Raw genomic sequence first — 6,207 nt, forward strand, 5'->3', positions numbered from 1 at the left:
AACACGGGAAGCCTCTTGTGACGCCCGTTCAATACTACTCTGATCCCCTCCTGATTCTTTTCGGGTTTTGGTTCCCCGCATCGCTAGTCCGATTCGCAAAGTTAGGTTCCTGCCTCGTATAGTTGAGCATGGGTCATTCACGGCAGATGAACCTTAGGGAGAAGCTGTGGCAGTGGAGCAAGGATTTCGCTCACTATTTTAGATAGTTCCCCCGTCCCCCTCAAGGGGCTTCTGATGCCCTGCAAATTTCTTATTTATGTCCCGCTTATGTTTCGTTCGTTTGTTTTACTGTTTCCTTATTTTTGTTCGTTTGCTTTCTTGCTTGATTGCTTGTTAGCTTGCTTGCTTGTTTGCTTGTTTGTTTTCTTTCTTGCTTGCTGGCTTGCTTCCTTTTTTGTGTTTTGCTTGCATCTTTATTTATTTATTTATTTATTTATTTATTTGTTTGTTTGTTTGTTTGTTTGTTTGTTTGTTTGTTTGTTTGTTTGTTTGTTTGTTTGTTTGTTTGTTTGTTTGTTTGTTTGTTTAATTCACCAGCGTTTATTCACCCTCGTGAATAAACGCTGTTTGATGAGCCGCCGCGGTGGCTCAGTGGTTATGGTGCTCGGCTGCTGGCCCGAAAGACGCGGGTTCGATCCCGGCCGCGGCGGTTGAATTTCTTTGGAGGAGAAATTCTAGAGGCCCGTGTACTGTGCAATGTCAGTGCACGTTAAAGAACCCCAGGTGGTCGAAATTTCCGGAGCCCTCCACTACGGCGTCTCTCATGGCCTTAGTTGCTCTGTGACGTTAAACCCTATAAACCTAGCTGTTTGATGAAGTAGCGTTCTAGAAGCGTCGCATGCAATTCCACCCATTCGATAGGTGGCGACCCTGCGTTTGATGCGACTAGCATGGCTGCTGGCTCATTTTCCCAGACAACATCGGCGCACCATTTGTATCTAGGTTACTGCCACTGATAAGGCCTGCTGCCTTAAATTGATTTTTTTTTCTTGTTCCTTACAACGCGCCTGCAGGGGGTTCATAAAGCGTCTTTGAACCGAAATAGCGCGCAACTGCAGAAAGGGAAACTTGAAAGAGGAGAGAAATGCAACCCCCACAAGACGCAGCGTTAAAAGAGCGAATTCTGCTCTCTGCCTTCTATAGCTGGGGCTCAAGTGATGCCTGCGTTTAGATCGGTTTCATAGTGAATAATTTACAAACGCATTGTTTCAGCCAGATGTATTAGTTCACCTTTTTAATGTCAGTTAACACCCATTAGTTCCTTATTATACGCCTCAATTACTTTAAACATGACTCGAAGCGTTCTTTCTTTTTTGCTATCAAGCTGATATTTGACTTTTAATCCTTATTTTTCATGGTTATTTCATTTCTTATGTACTGCCTATGGTTTGTTGATGATTGTTATTTAATAATTTTATTTTGTGTTACTTTCGGCAGTTTCATATTTAACGTGCTGTAACCGGTATTTACTTTCTATTTTTCTTTTTACGTAATTCACTTCTTGGTCTTTCTCTCTGTTCCTCTGAAACTCCAGTTTATTTATTTGCTGCTCTTTTTATGTCATTTTCACGTCGTCAAAACTAATCGAGAGTCCTATTAGCTCGTCGAGAGAGTTTGACTTTGACTCGGGGAACGTTGTTCGGGTATTTTTTTAATTTTTTATAACTATAGGTTGTAATTAACTGAAATGGCAAAATAGGATGATAAAGTAATTATGTACTCCACCGCCTTACTAGCGTTCAGCTTATATTTCATTAATCAAATTTATGTCTCATTAGTCAGGTGGTAGCAGGGAACCGAAAAGCTCTGGAAAATGAAGCGCCGCATAAGACAACCAGGTTTTTATTCAGTAAACAAAGAAATTGTGCATTCTTAACTTTAGCTTGCATCGACTTCAGAGTGCACAGAAAATTAGATGTTCCTGACAGCCAACATGCAAAAAATGTTGAGCAGCGATACGAATTAACGCGGCTTCGAAACTCATTAAAAAAAATGAAGTAAAATGGCCTGTCAGGAGTGGGGTTCGAACCCACGCCCTCGTAAGAGGACCAGAGCTTAAATCTGGCGCCTTAGACCACTCGGCCACCCTGACAACGTCGCACGCGCTTGACACACCTTTGCATCACCCTCGAAAAGAAAGAACTTGCCGCAGCTGTGACTAGCTCCGTGTGCTCCAGCTGCGGAGCCGACACCGAAACGAGAGAGAGAGAGAGAGAGAGAGAGAGAGAGAGAGATAATGTTTCGTGACCTGCAAAGAGCAAAACACTTGCGGGCGTTCCGCGTTGCACGCTACAACGATCAGTGGGACGACGACGGTTCCGAGACAGCTGCGCTTTTTCTTCCTTTTTTTTTTCTTTGGCGTGCTGCAGCGCCATGTGAGCCCTTGGCCGTCGGGAGTACAAGAAACACAAAATATGACTCCTCGCTCACAGTCGACATCTCTTAGAATGTCTTCAAAGGCAGGCCGCGAGTACAGTCAACGAACCAGTTCGCGAATAATCTATGTGTACGGGAAAATTCCATTGAAACATTCCAGTGATATCCATAGCCGGAAGCGCTCCAGTATACATCGTGCCTCAAAGCGGGCCCGAAGAGTTTCTTGGGCGCCTTCTGAGCGGAACGTCCAAGTAGATACCTATTTCTCTGCTATGCCACTGAAAATCCCTTTTTAGTTGCCGTTGCTGTTTTTTTTTCTTTGTGCAAAGTTTCCCTGGTTTCCGGTGCCTTCATCACAAGGGGGTCTCGTCTGTTCTTCTTATCTTCACCGCTTTTTGTCATCCCCAGCCTTTTTTTTTTCTGTTCCCCCAATATATTTCGGTGCATAGAATGGGCCGTGACACACAAACCTAGGCGTGTCCAACGACGGCTTACTTTTCACTCATAGTGGAAATCGGCGGTTCAATGCATATGGAGGCTAATCAAATCAAGATATTGGGATCGTGTTTAATCAAAGTACAAGTTATTCGTCGTAGCGTTTTCTTCAGATAGTCCTAACCTTTGAGATGCCGTTCAAATTTTAAAGAATGCTCTCTTCAGGCATTCGTGCCGGTGCTACCTCGGTGAAGCAAGGAGTCTCTTCACTTTCTTCTTTTTCATTTTTTTTTGTTTTTTCACTCACAACACATAGCTGTTCTCGAAAGCGCTGAGCCAACATCTGCGTTGCAGCGTGGATTTTGGAAAATAAACGTCATTCACTGACTATCGGCAACGATCAGTTCGTCTACAAAATAACGGAAACAATTTAGATTGAATTCGTTCTGCATTGCAGTGTGCAAACTATTGAGTACAACGTGAGGTTCGGTCAGTTTCAATCAGTTTTAAATAAAAGTCGAAACTATTATTATTTTTACATCCTGAAATTTGCTTTTCAGTCATTCCGTAATTGAATGTTCGGTTTTATCTCTATTTCTAATCGTACTGCAATGTATTTTCACTATATTAACAAGAGAAGTATGGCAAGTATTTGAATCGGGCTTCTCTGTTTTGAGAACCGTCACTAAAAATAAATATTTTTTTTAGAGACTTGATAATCTTGAACTCTCGATCGAACACGCTCAGACTAGGTACATTCCCAAGCCATTTTTTCAATAAATTCAAAATAATCGATATTATACTTCACTGGGCATGGTTAAACATGTCATGAAAGTAATTTTCTATTATGAACAGGTTCCTTTTTAGGAAATGAGCATTCTACCTTAAATAGGTGTTCTCCTACATGAATATGCATTAGCGCGAGGGGGACTACCAAGTATGCAAACTGCCGGCAGCGTAATGAAGAGAAATTTCTAAATACAGCATGGGAAGATTCATTTTAGTTCACAGGTAGCAACAAAAAAAAAACAGAAAGCCAGCCCATTTTTCGTCATGCATTCAAAGAAAGCCCGCTCATAGCTGAGCCCGCTGATACAAGAATTTCATTGCTGCTAAACGAACAGCGCTGGGATAATGCAAGACTGGGAAACTGTACCGACAGTGGTTTAGAAAATTATTAGCCAAGCATGCACTAAGCTTCCTGGCGATCGCCCCTAACGAACTGCAGTCGACTAACCCACGTAAATTGTGGTTTGTGAAAACGATAAAAGAGTGACAGGGACGTCTTACGGAGTTAGTCACTTAAACGATGCGGCTGGTAAAGTTGAGGCGCTCTGTACACGCTCTGAAAAGAACAGAAGAGAGCAGGATTCTGTTCAAAACAGTCGTTAGTCTTAGTGTCCGACAGAGGATGCAGTCTTGCTATTAAGACTCACTTTCATTACTCCCCTCCATTAAAAATGAACTTCGAATCTTTATAAGATAATTTTAACACCTAGTCATTAAATCTGCTGATCGTGGCTTATTACGGCCGTTGACAGAAGGTTAAGCGTAGAGCTTCTAGTACATCGGCAAAAACAAGGAATAAATATGGACGATGGTTTTGGAGTCCATAGGGTTTGAACCATGACCCTATACTGCTGGCGACTGTTATCCTCATTCTTAGAGTCTGTCTTTTTCTTCCCAGCTTCTTCGTTGTTGTTGTTGTTGTTGTTTTTTAACGGAGCATTAGTTTGGTCACTTTGCTCTTCAAGTACTTTCTCCTGACGACTACCAATCTCACAAAGCCGGTTTACCACTCTGACACTCCCAGACTAATCAATTTTCTGGTTTTACTCCACTTCAATTTATAGGTTAGCTATGCTTGAGTAAACCGCAGTTATTCAGTGCACAGTTAAAATTGATGCCGTTGCATTTCAAACATGTCCAACATTCTTGGACCTGAATTTTGAATACTGAAAAACTGCAAAGTACTGTTATGGAAATATGGAAGTTGATGGTCTGTTCTTTCGAAGGGTAGCAAAATCTTTCTTTTGAAGTTTTTCCATCGCTAGCTGAGAGAAGTTAAGACTGCCATAGAAAAATAAATGCTGGACGCTCTTCACGATAACAAAAAACGTCATTAGCGAAAAAATGCATTCCTGCCGACGGGAGATCATCGGATATATTGATTGCTGTTGTGAAATCTTGCAATATATGAAAAAAATGCGTTTATAAACACTTTCTCTTTCAAAAATACTTGTGTCCATAATTGTTGGGTATGTGAAAGGCATTGCCCTAGAAACTAAAAAAAAAATATCTGTAATGAATGCCGCGTTTGTAAACGCATTCTTTTTCTGTTCCTTCTTTTGTACAAGTTTGTTCGACTGAATTTGCTGTCGAGTCTAGCGTCACGTCTCGCCGAATTCAACACACACTCCTTTGAATTCACCGAAGCCTCAAACTTTACCGGTTTTCTTCTTCTCTTCGTGGATTTAAATCAAAGGCACAAACTTGAATTCGTTAGGTGGAACTTCTTACACAAAAAAAAACCCTCGAGTATACTTTTGTCGAAGCATTCGCGAATCATGGGCTTTGCTGTCTACATGCTCCGCCAGATAAACAAAAAGAAGTTGTTCCACACTTGGAAATTATTTTGCGCCAGCGTTTTCCTGTTGAAGCGGCGCGGGCGGCAACGTTCCGACCGTAGATTACTCGCTACAAGTAAAAACAAAAAGCTAAGTGTGTATCACGTAGAGCGTGCGACTTGCTGCGACATCGCTCCCGGCAAGTGCTGAAAGGACGACTCTCTACTCGGCATTCCTGCGTAAGAAGCTTACCCTGTGTTTCCGCCCTCCAGATTGCGCGCTTTTCATCTCGAGAAAAAGTAGTTTGCAGAGTGAAAACTACAACCTCCTCCACAAAAAAAAAAAAAACAGGCTACAAAAACAAAAGCGACACCAAGTACAACTTTTGCGCAGTCATTATACCACGACGAAGCTCCAGAGGGACCGAAGCGAAAGCAAAGCGTTCGACGATTTTTAAAGCCCTCGCCTTGCCGTCGCCACAGCCAATGTTTTCAAACGCTCGTTGAAGACGTGTCAAGTTTTTCATTGCGATTCGCGGCATCAACACCCCGCTCTGCTGCCTTTTAACAACGGCAGAACAGAATGAGCGTTTCAGTTCGAAGCAATGGCGCGTAACACGCGGCTCATGTTCCCGGTTTGTTTATTCTTTACGCGTCACTGTTTCATCGGCAAATAAAAGACTTTCGGGATAGGGTTGCGTTTTATTGCTCTCCTTAGTTGTAAAAACCAGAGAATAGGGGAACATTTACGGCAAGAAAAGTAGCAAGAACGCTGTGTGTGCTCATGGATGCAAATGGAATTTCGTGCATTGGCGGGAACGAAGCGACTG

At 42.3% G+C, this 6,207-nt stretch overlaps 1 non-coding gene across 1 annotated transcript; it reads right to left on the reverse strand.

Moving 5' to 3' along the window:
* Positions 1 to 2,008: 2,008 nt before the first annotated feature.
* Positions 2,009 to 2,092, reverse strand: TRNAL-UAA (transfer RNA leucine (anticodon UAA)). The gene has a single exon. It is a non-coding gene; the product is annotated as a tRNA-Leu (tRNA).
* Between the last annotated feature and the right edge of the window lie 4,115 nt (positions 2,093 to 6,207).

The sequence above is a fragment of the Amblyomma mixtum genome, chromosome 5 (assembly GCF_055824585.1).
Source record: "Amblyomma mixtum isolate Tamu chromosome 5, ASM5582458v1, whole genome shotgun sequence".
In the NCBI taxonomy this organism is placed as follows: Eukaryota; Metazoa; Arthropoda; class Arachnida; order Ixodida; family Ixodidae; genus Amblyomma; species Amblyomma mixtum.